The 12,553-nt window shown below is 59.3% G+C and overlaps 1 pseudogene; it reads left to right on the top strand.

Moving 5' to 3' along the window:
• Nucleotides 1–637: 637 nt before the first annotated feature.
• Nucleotides 638–10,733, top strand: LOC137305088 (LIM/homeobox protein Lhx9-like; annotated as a pseudogene).
• The last annotated feature ends 1,820 nt before the right edge of the window (nt 10,734–12,553 follow it).

Consider the following 12,553-nt stretch of genomic DNA (forward strand, 5'->3'; position numbering starts at 1 on the left):
GGTCAGTAGTGAGGGAGCGCCGCACTGTCGGAGGGTCAGTACTGAGGGAGCGCTGCACTGTTGAAATTGCCATCTTTCAGATGAGACGTTAAACCGAGGCCCCGTCTGCCCCTCAGGTGGATGTAAAAGATCCCATGCCGCTATTTGGAAGAAGAGCGGGGGAGTTCTCCCCGGTGTCCTGGGCCGATTATTTATCCCTCAACCAACGTCACTAAAAACTGATTATCCAGTCTTGATCTCATTGCTGTTTGTGGGATCTTGCTGTGCTCAAATTGGCTGCCCCGTTTCCTACATTACGATAGTGACTCCACTTCAAAAAAAACACCGTCATTGTGTGTAAAGTGCTCTGGGACGTCCTGAGGTGGTGAACGGCGCTGTATATAAATGCAAGTTTGTTCTTTCTTTCCCGTGGGTGGGCTTGCTCACAGTCTCGCAGCCCCGTCAGAGCTGGTGTGAGAGAGGCCTGGGTATAAATAGACGAGAGATGTGGCACAATATCACTGCAGCACACTCGACAACAGCTGCCTGCTTTTTGCTTCGTGGCAGGACGTTCACCGCCGGGCCCGAGACGCTCTCGGCCGCTGACACGCCCTACTGCGAGGGGCAGGGGGCCCCCTGACGGACGACCTTGTCGGGGATGGAAGGCGGCCGCAGCTTCCAGTATTCTGCCATGCTGGTGCACGGCTTCTCGAGGAAGAAATCCAGGAAACCATGCTGGAGGAAGGAGATCAGTCATATCAATCCGATCCGAGTCTGGAAATGCACTTGGCACAGGTGGGTTCATGTTCCATCGCCAAGACCCGAGGACGAGGCAAATCATAAACTGCACAGAAGGAAGCCATTCGGCCCATCGTGTCTGTGTTGGCTCTTTGAAAGTCCATTAGCCCCACTCCACTCCCCCGCTCTTTCCCCATAGCCCCGCAAATTTCTCCTCTTCAAGTATTTATCCAATTCCCTATTGAAAGTTATTATTGAATCTGCTTCCACCGCCCTTTCAGGCCGTCCTTTCCAGATCATAACAACTCACTGCGTAAAAAAAATTCTCCTCCTCTCCCCTCTGGTTCTTTTGCCAATTACCTTAAATCTGTGTCCTCCTGCCAGTTGAAACTGTTTCTCCTGATCTATCATGATCTAATTGAATGCTGGAACAGACTCGAGGGGCTGAATGGCCTACTCCTGTTCTTTTTTCCTATATCCTCTTATCAAAACCCCTCATAATTTTGAACACCTCTGTTAAATTTCCTGTTAAAACCCCTGTTAAATGTAACAAGGTAGCCGGGAATGGACGTAGGAACTCCATTTATCTGCCTTGGTTGCATATCCCATTATACCCTTGCCTAACAAAAACCGATCAGTCTCGGTATTGAACCTGTCAATTGACCCCCAGCCTCAACAGCTTTTTTTGGGGAGAGAGTTCCAGATTTCCACTCCCCTTTGTGTGAAGAAGTGCTTTCAGACATCACCCCTGAACGGCCTGACTCTAATTTTAAGGTTATTCCCCCTTGTTCTGGACTCTCCCCACCAGAGGAAATAGTTTCTCTCTATCGACCCTATCAAATCCTTTAATCATAAACACCTCAATCAGATCACCCCTTAATCTTCTATACTCAAGGGAAAACAAGCCTAGTCTGTGTAACCTGTCCTCATAATTTAACCCTTTTAGCCCCGGTATCATTCTGGTGAATCTGCATTGCGCCCCCTCCAAGGCCAATCTATCCTTCCTGAGGTGCGGTGCCCAGAACTGAACACAGTCTCCAGATGGGGTCTGACCGAGGCTCTGTACAAGGACAAGGACTTCCTGATCTCCTCTCTACGTCTCCTCTTTCCATCTCCACTCCCCTACTCTCTCCATGCCCCCCCTCTCTCCATGCCCCCCTCTCTCCATGCCCCCCTCTCTCCATGCCCCCTCTCTCCATGCCCCCTCTCTCCATGCCCCCTCTCTCCATGCCCCCTCTCTCCATGCCCCCCTCTCTCCATGCCCCCCTCTCTCCATGCCCCCCTCTCTCCATGCCCCCCTCTCTCCATGCCCCCTCTCTCCATGCCCCCCTCTCTCCATGCCCCCCTCTCTCCATGCCCCCCTCTCTCCATGCCCCCCTCTCTCCATGCCCCCCTCTCTCCATGCCCCCCTCTCTCCATGCCCCCCTCTCTCCATGCCCCCCTCTCTCCATGCCCCCCTCTCTCCATGCCCCCCTCTCTCCATGCCCCCCTCTCTCCATGCCCCCCTCTCTCCATGCCCCCCTCTCTCCATGCCCCCCTCTCTCCATGCCCCCCTCTCTCCATGCCCCCCTCTCTCCATGCCCCCCTCTCTCCATGCCCCCCTCTCTCCATGCCCCCCTCTCTCCATGCCCCCCTCTCTCCATGCCCCCCTCTCTCCATGCCCCCCCTCTCTCCATGCCCCCCCTCTCTCCATGCCCCCCTCTCTCCATGCCCCCCTCTCTCCATGCCCCCCTCTCTCCATGCCCCCCCTCTCTCCATGCCCCCCTCTCTCCATGCCCCCCTCTCTCCATGCCCCCCTCTCTCCATGCCCCCTCTCTCCTACTCCTTTTGGTCCTCCACCGTGGACTACAGCCCCTTTACTGAAGTTTCGGAGCAGAGCAGAGACCCTCTAACGACACCTGCTTATTTTCCCCTCGCTCTCGTCCTTTCAGGGAGTGCTGCACGATTTGTGTGAGAAGGCCGCTCTGTGTGCAGGCTGTGGAGCATCGATCTACGACCGCTACGTGCTGTTTGCAGTGGACAAGCTGTGGCACGCTCACTGCCTGAAGTGCTGCGTGTGCGAGCTCGCCCTCGGTTCAGAGCTGACGTGTTTCGCCAAAGACGGGGACATCTATTGCAAGGAGGATTACTACAGGTAAGTGGAGCAACGTGTCTCTCTTCCAGGGAGGTGGTAAAACCATTCGGTTCTCACTCGACGTTGCCCTTTCCCCTCTTCCTGGCCCACACAGCAGGTGTCCCTCTACCCCTAACCCCCTGAACCCTAACACCAACCCCACCCCAACCCTTCCCCCCCTCTTCCTGGGCCACACAGCATGTGACCTCTAACCCCCTGAACCCTAACACCAACCCCAACCCAACCCTTCCCCCTCTTCCTGGGCCATACAGCAGGTGACCCCTGACCGCAACCCCAGAATGCCCCCACACTAACGCTCCCCCACCATGACCCTTATCCTGATCCTAACCTAAACCAGATTTACCCTCTTTCAAGGATCCAGAATTTGCCCCCAACCCCATCTCCTAATGCTAAAGCCAACCCACAACACTCAGTACTGACCCTCAGCACTGACCCTCCGACAGTGCGGCGCTCCCTCAGCACTGACCCTCCGACAGTGCGGCGCTCCCTCAGTACTGACCCTCCGACAGTGCGGCGCTCCCTCAGTACTGACCCTCCGACAGTGCGGCGCTCCCTCAGTACTGACCCTCCGACAGTGCGGCGCTCCCTCAGTACTGACCCTCCGACAGTGCGGCGCTCCCTCAGTACTGACCCTCCGACAGTGCGGCGCTCCCTCAGTACTGACCCTCCGACAGTGCGGCGCTCCCTCAGTACTGACCCTCCGACAGTGCGGCGCTCCCTCAGTACTGACCCTCCGACAGTGCGGCGCTCCCTCAGTACTGACCCTCCGACAGTGCGGCGCTCCCTCAGTACTGACCCTCCGACAGTGCGGCGCTCCCTCAGTACTGACCCTCCGACAGTGCGGCGCTCCCTCAGTACTGACCCTCCGACAGTGCGGCGCTCCCTCAGCACTGACCCTCCGACAGTGCGGCGCTCCCTCAGCACTGACCCTCCGACAGTGCGGCGCTCCCTCAGCACTGACCCTCCGACAGTGCGGCGCTCCCTCAGTACTGACCCTCCGACAGTGCGGCGCTCCCTCAGTACTGACCCTCCGACAGTGCGGCGCTCCCTCAGTACTGACCCTCCGACAGTGCGGCGCTCCCTCAGTACTGACCCTCCGACAGTGCGGCGCTCCCTCAGTACTGACCCTCCGACAGTGCGGCGCTCCCTCAGCAGTGACCCTCCGACAGTGCGGCGCTCCCTCAGTACTGACCCTCCGACAGTGCGGCGCTCCCTCAGTACTGACCCTCCGACAGTGCGGCGCTCCCTCAGTACTGACCCTCTGACAGTGCGGCGCTCCCTCAGTACTGACCCTCCGACAGTGCGGCGCTCCCTCAGTACTGACCCTCCGACAGTGCGGCACTCCCTCAGTACTGACCCTCTGACAGTGCGGCGCTCCCTCAGTACTGACCCTCCGACAGTGCGGCGCTCCCTCAGTACTGACCCTCCGACAGTGCGGCGCTCCCTCAGTACTGACCCTCCAACGGTGCAGCGCTCCCTCAGTACTGACCCTCCGACAGTGCGGCGCTCCCTCAGTACTGACCCTCCGACAGTGCGGCGCTCCCTCAGTACTGACCCTCTGACAGTGCGGCGCTCCCTCAGTACTGACCCTCCGACAGTGCGGCACTCCCTCAGTACTGACCCTCCAACGGTGCAGCGCTCCCTCAGTACCGCACTGGGAGTGTCGGCCGGGATTATGTGCTCGAGTCTGGAGTGGGGTTTGAACCCACGACCTCCAAGGCGAGAGAGAGTGCGACCCACAGAGCCACAGGCCGACACCTAACACCCCACGCAGTTGACATTGCACCGATGCACTCTCGCTCATCCTTTCCGCCCTTTCCCTTTTGCCCAGGAGGTTTTGCGTCAAGCGTTGTTCCCGCTGTCACCTGGGGATCCCGGCCTCGGAGATGGTGATGCGGGCCAAGGAGGCGGTCTACCACGTCAGTTGCTTCACCTGCGCCGTCTGCGGGGAGGCCCTGGTGACGGGAGACCTGTTCGGCATGAGGCAGGGCCTGGTGTACTGCCAGGCCCACTTCGAGCCCCTGTGCCGGGAGGAGGAGGAGGCCCAGGCCCGGCTGATGGAGGGCCTGGCGGAGCTGGCCTTCCGGGCCGACGATGGGGTGGCAGCAGCGGGCAAGAGAGACGACGACTGGGTCACGCGGAGAGGCGGCGCTCGCAAGCGGAGAGGCGCCAGGTTCCAGGCCGAGGGAGACGAGTTTAATCAAGGTGCGTTTTCTGCTGTTCACGTTAACCATGTGCTTGGAAACGCTTGGATTGTCCGCAAAACCCCAACCGGTTCAGTAACTCCCTTCAGTGAAGGAATCCTGCCGTCCTTACCCGGTCTGGGCTTATATGTGACTCCAGTCTCACTAATGCCCTTTAGGGAAGGAAACCTGCCCGCACTTATCCAGGGGCTGTAATCACCCCAGGCGGGGATTTCCCACACCGGTCATTTTGCAGCAATTCCAGTCTTGCCTGATCGTTCAGTGCCAATTCCATTATTGCCTGTGTGGTTCTGTTTCTCCGATGGGAATAAACCCTAAACAAAAAAAGGTTTAAAAATAATATCGGGCCATAAGATTGGACGGGTTCCGTCAGGGACCGTGCGTCCCCTCCCTGTCGGATTTCCCTACGCCCGGTCGAGCCAACAGCCCGAGTGCTGGAAGGGGAAGATCTGCCCTCCATAGAGTGACTGGGGGCCAAATCCAACTGGGGGAAGGGGCACAGGGTTGGCAAAAACGGGGGGGGCGGCGGCGGGGGGGGCAAGGATGATTTCCCTTTGCATTGAAGTCAATAGAGAGGAAAATAAGGGGGTTGTATGACGGGCGTCCCACCTCGCTGGAGTTAGACACCTTCCCCCTCACGCTCCGCCCACAGTTGCTCCGTGTCCTCCCGCGTGATGTGCATGCCTCGGTGTCACGTGTGGTTTCCGTGTTACGGTTCACAGTCTGCCCCGAGACGGATCAGGCGCCGGAGGAGCCCGGTTACTGCGGCCAGCAGAAGACCAAGCGGATCCGCACCTGCTTCAAGCACCATCAGCTCCGGACCATGGAGTCCTACTTCGCTGTCAAGCACAACCCTGACGGGAAGGACTGGGAGCAGCTCTCCAAGAAGACCGGCCTCCCGAAGCGAGTCCTGCAGGTGAGAGCGGCTCAGAAACTCCGATCCCGGGCTGCTGGCGAGCGGCCGTATCAAACCTCGGCCGGGGTGGGGTGGGGGGGGGGGGTCCCGAGATCAAACCCCACCCAGCGGGTCGGCGCAAAAACCCAAGTGGGTGATGGACGTCCTTCAGGAAGAAAGAACGAACTTGCATTTATACAGCGCCGTTTGCCACCTCGGGACGTCCCAAAGCACTTTACAGACAATCAAGTACTTTTCTGAAGTGTGGTCACTGTTGCGATGTAGGAAACGCGGCAGCCAATTTGCGCACAGCAAGATCCCACAAACAGCAGTGACCAGATAATCTGTTTTTTTAGTGATGTTGGTTGAGGGATAAATATTGGCCCCAGGACAACAGGAAGAACTCCCCCCTGCTCTTCTTCCAATAGTGGCCAAGGGATCTTCTACGTCCAGCCGAGAGGGCAGACAGGAGCCTCGGTTTAACATCTCATCCGAGAGATGGCACCCCCGACAGTGCGGCGCTCCCTCAGTACTGACCCTCCGACAGCGCGGCGCTCCCTCAGCGCTGACCCTCCGACAGTGCGGCGTTCCCTCAGTGCTGACCCTCCGACAGTGCGGCGTTCCCTCAGTGCTGACCCTCCGACAGTGCGGCGTTCCCTCAGTGCTGACCCTCCGACAGTGCGGCGTTCCCTCAGTGCTGACCCTCCGACAGTGCGGCGTTCCCTCAGTGCTGACCCTCCGACAGTGCGGCGTTCCCTCAGTGCTGACCCTCCGACAGTGCGGCGTTCCCTCAGTGCTGACCCTCCGACAGTGCGGCGTTCCTTCAGTGCTGACCCTCCGACAGTGCGGCGTTCCTTCAGTGCTGACCCTCCGACAGTGCGGCGCTCCCTCAGCGCTGACCCTCTGACAGTGCGGCGCTCCCTCAGCGCTGACCCTCCGACAGTGCGGCGTTCCCTCAGCGCTGACCCTCCGACAGCGCGGCGCTCCCTCAGTGCTGACCCTCCGACAGCACGGCGCTCCCTCCGTACTGCACTGGGAGCGTCAGCCTTCATTATGTGCTCAAGTTGCTGGAGTGGGGTCTTAAACCCACGAACCTCCTGACTCCGAGGACGAGAGAGAGACACCCACTGATGGTATTATGGTGTAACGGGGTGGGGGGGAGCGGGAGAGACGCCCACTGAGAGTGTGACGGGGTGGGGAGGGGGAGCGGGGAGAGACGCCCACTGACGGGGTGGGGGGGGGGAGTGGGGGAGATGCCCACTGACGGGGTGAGGGGGGGGAGTGGGGGAGATGCCCATTGACGGGGTGGGGGTGGAGTGGGGGAGATGCCCACTGACGGGGTGGGGGTGGAGTGGGGGAGATGCCCACTGACAGGGTGGGTGGGGGAGTGGGGGAGATGCCCACTGACGGGGTGGGTGGGGGGAGAGTGGGGGAGATGCCCATTGACAGTGTGACAGGGGGAGGGGGAGCGGGGGGAGATGCCCATTGACGGGGTGGGTGGGGGGGGAGCGGGGGAGATGCCCACTGACGGGATGGGTGGGGGGGGAGTGGGGGAGATGCCCATTGACGGGGTGAGGGGGGGGAGTGGGGGAGATGCCCATTGACGGGGTGGGGGGGGGGAGTGGGGGAGATGCCCACTGACGGGGTGGGGGAGGGAGCGGGGGAGATGCCCACTGATGGGGTGAGGGGGGGGGAGTGGGGGAGATGCCCACTGATGGGGTGAGGGGGGGGGAGTGGGGGAGATGCCCATTGACGGGGTGGGGGGGGGAGCGGGGGGAGATGCCCATTGACGGGGTGGGGGGGGAGTGGGGGAGATGCCCATTGATGGGGTGGGGGGGGGAGCGGGAGAGACGCCCACTGACGGGGTGGGGGGGGAGCGGGGGGAGATGCCCATTGACGGGGTGGGGGGGGGGAGTGGGGGAGATGCCCATTGACGGGGTGGGGGGGGAGTGGGGGAGATGCCCATTGACGGGGTGGGGGGGGGAGTGGGGGAGATGCCCATTGATGGGGTGGGGGGGGGGGGGAGTGGGGGAGATGCCCATTGACGGGTGGGGGGGGGGGAGTGGGGGAGATGCCCATTGACTGGGGGGTGGCGGGGGGGGGGGAGTGGGGGAGACGCCCACTGACGGGGTGGGGGGGGGGAGTGGGGGAGATGCCCATTGATGGGGTGAGGGGGGGGGGGAGTGGGGGGGACGCCCACTGACCGGGGGGTGGGTGGGGGGGGAGTGGGGGAGATGCCCATTGACGGGGTGGGGGGGGGGGAGCGGGAGAGACGCCCATTGACGGGGTGGGGGGGGGGAGTGGGGGAGATGCCCATTGACGGGGTGGGGGGGGGAGTGGGGGAGATGCCCATTGACGGGGTGGGGGGGGAGCGGGGGGAGATGCCCATTGACGGGGTGGGGGGGGGGGAGTGGGGGAGATGCCCATTGACGGGGTGGGGGGGGGGGGAGTGGGGGAGATGCCCATTGACGGGGTGGGGGGGGGGGGAGTGGGGGAGATGCCCATTGACGGGGTGGGGGGGGGGAGTGGGGGAGATGCCCACTGACCGGGGGGTTGGGGGGGGGGGGAGTGGGGGAGATGCTCACTGACGGAGTGGGGGAGATGCCCACTGACAGTGTGACAGGGGGAGGGGGAGCGGGGGAGATGCCCACTGACGGGGTGGGGGGGGGGGAGTGGGGGAGATGCCCACTGACGGGGTGGGGGGGGGAGTGGGGGAGATGCCCACTGACCGGGGGGTGGTGGGGGGGAGTGGGGGAGACGCCCACTGACCGGGGGGGTGGGGTGGGGGGGAGTGGATTGTTGCTGCCCGATGGGTAGATGTTTATTTGTCCCTTTTAACTGTTTGTAGGTTTGGTTTCAGAATGCCAGGGCCAAGCTCCGGAAGACCCTCTTGCAGGAGGAGACGACGGACAGCGACAACGTCCCCGAGACCCAGGAGCATCGCCGGCGGTCGCAGTCACCGGCAGCCCAGCAGTCGAGGGAAGCCCAGGGCCCCCCCAGCCCGCTCTTCTCCACCCCCAACGGCTCGGGACCCCTCCTCCCACCGCCCAGGCCAACCATGGCCCCCATCTTCCTGAACTTTGACCCGCCCGAGCCTCCGCATGGCCTCGAGACAATCGATGGCGCCAACTTGTGCTAGACGGCCTTTCCCAGGACCGGAGGCGTTCAGGCGAAAATTGGCCGCGGGATCTTGGCACAGCTGCCCGGTTCCGGTGGGGCACCGTGAGATGGGTACGACACTTGGCCAATGCACAACGGGACGAGTATAGTGGGAGTATACGTAGACTCATTTAAAGGGGGAATCTAGATCAGTACACGGGGGAGAAAGGAATAGAAGGTTAAGGTGATAGGATTAGATGAAGAGGGTAGGGAGGAGGCTTGTGTGGAGCATAAACACCGGCATAGAGCAGTCGGGCCAAACTGCGCTGTAAAATTCTGTGTGATTCTACGAGTAAGGGGGTCAGGAAGAAACAAGGAGTGCTGAGACTTCCTGTCGGGGAGTTAATGTCCGGCCATCCTCACTGCACAGAACAAAATCCACCAGGTGTTATGAGGTGATGAAATAAAGAATTAAAAGGCAATCAGACTCCTTCCCACTAGGGCTCGTTCAGGTGACTGGCTCCGATTCACTTGTCTATAAACACAGAAGGAAATGAGGGTTGTCTTTTCCTCTCTCTGCACCGACCTGCAGGTCGACACTCGGTCTGGAACCACCCCCGCAGTGCCGAGGTATCGTGCCAGTCACCACACGCCTGCTTCAGGGGGTCGCCAACCCTCCAGGATTGCTCTGGAGTCTCCAGGAACTGAAGATTAATCTCCGGGACACTGCAGCCGGCAAATCCCCCGGGAGAAAGAAAATCATAGGGGAGATTTTTTTAAAAAATGATGTGATTTTCTTGCCCCGTTTACTTTGAACAGTTTTGTTTCTTATAAAATTACTCCAGGAATACGTCCAACCAGAGCTGATCACCCGTAGCACCCTTCCATTCTACACCAGCGTTCTTTTGGGTCTGAGTTTCTGTATCGGGCGATTGCAGAGAGCTGATAAGGGAGCTGGGGTGGTGTCAGAATTGCAGCCATTTCAAGCCATTATGAGGATTGGGCAGACCTACCTGTAGATACATCCTGAGCTTCACTGGAAGATTATTGGGCTTGTGGGGGCAGTGTTTAATGTTTCTGTATTAGAGAGAGAGCCATGAGCAACACGTGTTATATCAGTGTTACAACAAAGAGTATGTTATAGTGAGAGGGAGTTATTAAAACATGTGTTGGGGTCTTGATAGTGAGACGCATGTTATAGAGATAGTGTCCCTCTCTTAGAGGGAGCTGTAGTAAGATGTACTGGGGTCTTACAGTGAGACGTATGTTATAGATAGTGTCCCTCTATTAATGAGAGCTGTAGTAAGATGTTTTGGAGTCTTAACAGTGCATATGTTATAGATATTGTCCCTCTCTTAGAGGGAGCTGTGGTAAGATATATTGGTCTTAAGTTGAGACCCATGATAGTGGCCCGGAGGTTCTGTGGAGTTTCTCCTGGTGTCCCGCTATAATTTTGGCGGGCAATTGTCCGAACCTTCGGCTGTTTCTCACTGCCTGGGGGTTCCAACGTCTCCTGTGGAACTTAAGAGGCAGTGTCTGGCTGTAAGATGGAGCTAGTGACTTGTACAGCCAGAACCTAGTGGCAGGGCTCTCTCAACACCATCGCACCACAAACATGCGGGTTAGAAGACCGGGGATGTTGGAATCCTGGTGCATTATAAAGGTATGTTTGAAATGAATTGGATCAGAAGATGTCCTGGGATTGGGGGGGGGCAGGGGGGGTGGGGGGGCAGGAGGAAGAGGAGAATGATTATGGCAGACTGTGTGGGCACATTATTCAGGGAGTCGGGGGGTAATTTTCTGGGCTCGTTACTGTCTGGGAATGTGGATGGTAATTAATCCAGAGGAGGTAAAGCAGAAGGGGAACTGACTGGATGGGCAGACAGTGCATAGTCTAGAGTTCACTGGCTGCCAAACTCCAGACTGGACGAGAGAGAGAGAGAGAGAGAGAGAGAGACGTCGGAGTCTCTTAGCTACAATGTAGGTGTATTAGACGGGCAGCCAGAGCACATTAGGTTAGAGCCTTGAAGTAACGATCATGTTATGTTGTAGGTATTTTATCCGTTTCCATATTGGAGAGTTAGCTGCGTCCTTTTTCAAGGTTGATATTAATACATCCTTTGTCAACAAGATCGGATCTAAACAATAAATTAAATGTTGTGATGATTCTCTGATTAGTTTTTTGTTATTAGAATTTGCCAGTAATTCTCAAAATGTTGATCTTACACTGGGTGGTGCAGTGGGTCAGACACTGTCCTTTCCCCCTCTGGGACTGGGTGGTACAGTGGGTCAGACACTGTCCTTTCCCCCTCTGGGACTGGGTGGTACAGTGGGTCAGACACTGTCCTTTCCCCCTCTGGGACTGGGTGGTGCAGTGGGTCAGACACTGTCCTTTCCCCCTCTGGGACTGGGTGGTGCAGTGGGTCAGACACTGTCCTTTCCCCCTCTGGGACTGGGTGGTGCAGTGGGTCAGACACTGTCCTTTCCCCCTCTGGGACTGGGTGGTACAGTGGGTCAGACACTGTCCTTTCCCCCTCTGGGACTGGGTGGTACAGTGGGTCAGACACTGTCCTTTCCCCCTCTGGGACTGGGTGGTACAGTGGGTCAGACACTGTTCTTTCCCCCTCTGGGACTGGGCGGTGCAGTGGGTCAGACACTGTCCTTTCCCCCTCTGGGACTGGGCGGTGCAGTTGGTCAGACACTGTCCTTTCCCCCTCTGGGACTGGGTGGTGCAGTGGGTCAGACACTGTCCTTTCCCCCTCTGGGACTGGGTGGTGCAGTGGGTCAGACACTGTTCTTTCCCCCTCTGGGACTGGGCGGGACAGTGGGTCAGACACTGTCCTTTCCCCCTCTGGGACTGGGCGGGTCAGTGGGTCAGACACTGTCCTTTCTCCCTCTGGGACTGGGTGGTACAGTGGGTCAGACACTGTCCTTTCCCCCTCTGGGACTGGGTGGTGCAGTGGGTCAGACACTGTCCTTTCCCCCCTCTGGGACTGGGTGGTACAGTGGGTCAGACACTGTCCTTTCCCCCCTCTGGGACTGGGTGGTACAGTGGGTCAGACACTGTCCTTTCCCCCCTCTGGGACTGGGTGGGACAGTGGGTCAGACACTGTCCTTTCCCCCTCTGGGACTGGGTGGGACAGTGGGTCAGACACTGTCCTTTCCCCCCTCTGGGACTGGGTGGTACAGTGGGTCAGACACTGTCCTTTCCCCCTCTGGGACTGGGTGGTACAGTGGGTCAGACACTGTCCTTTCCCCCTCTGGGACTGGGCGGTACAGTGGGTCAGACACTGTCCTTTCCCCCTCTGGGACTGGGCGGTACAGTGGGTCAGACACTGTCCTTTCCCCCTCTGGGACTGGGCGGTACAGTGGGTCAGACCTTGTCCTTTCCCCCTCTGGGACTGGGCGATACAGTGGGTCAGACACTGTCCTTTCCCCCTCTGGGACTGGGCGGTACAGTGGGTCAGACACTGTCCTTTCCCTCTCTGGGACTGGGCGGGACAG

The sequence above is a fragment of the Heptranchias perlo genome, chromosome 39 (assembly GCF_035084215.1).
Source record: "Heptranchias perlo isolate sHepPer1 chromosome 39, sHepPer1.hap1, whole genome shotgun sequence".
Lineage (NCBI taxonomy): Eukaryota > Metazoa > Chordata > Chondrichthyes > Hexanchiformes > Hexanchidae > Heptranchias > Heptranchias perlo.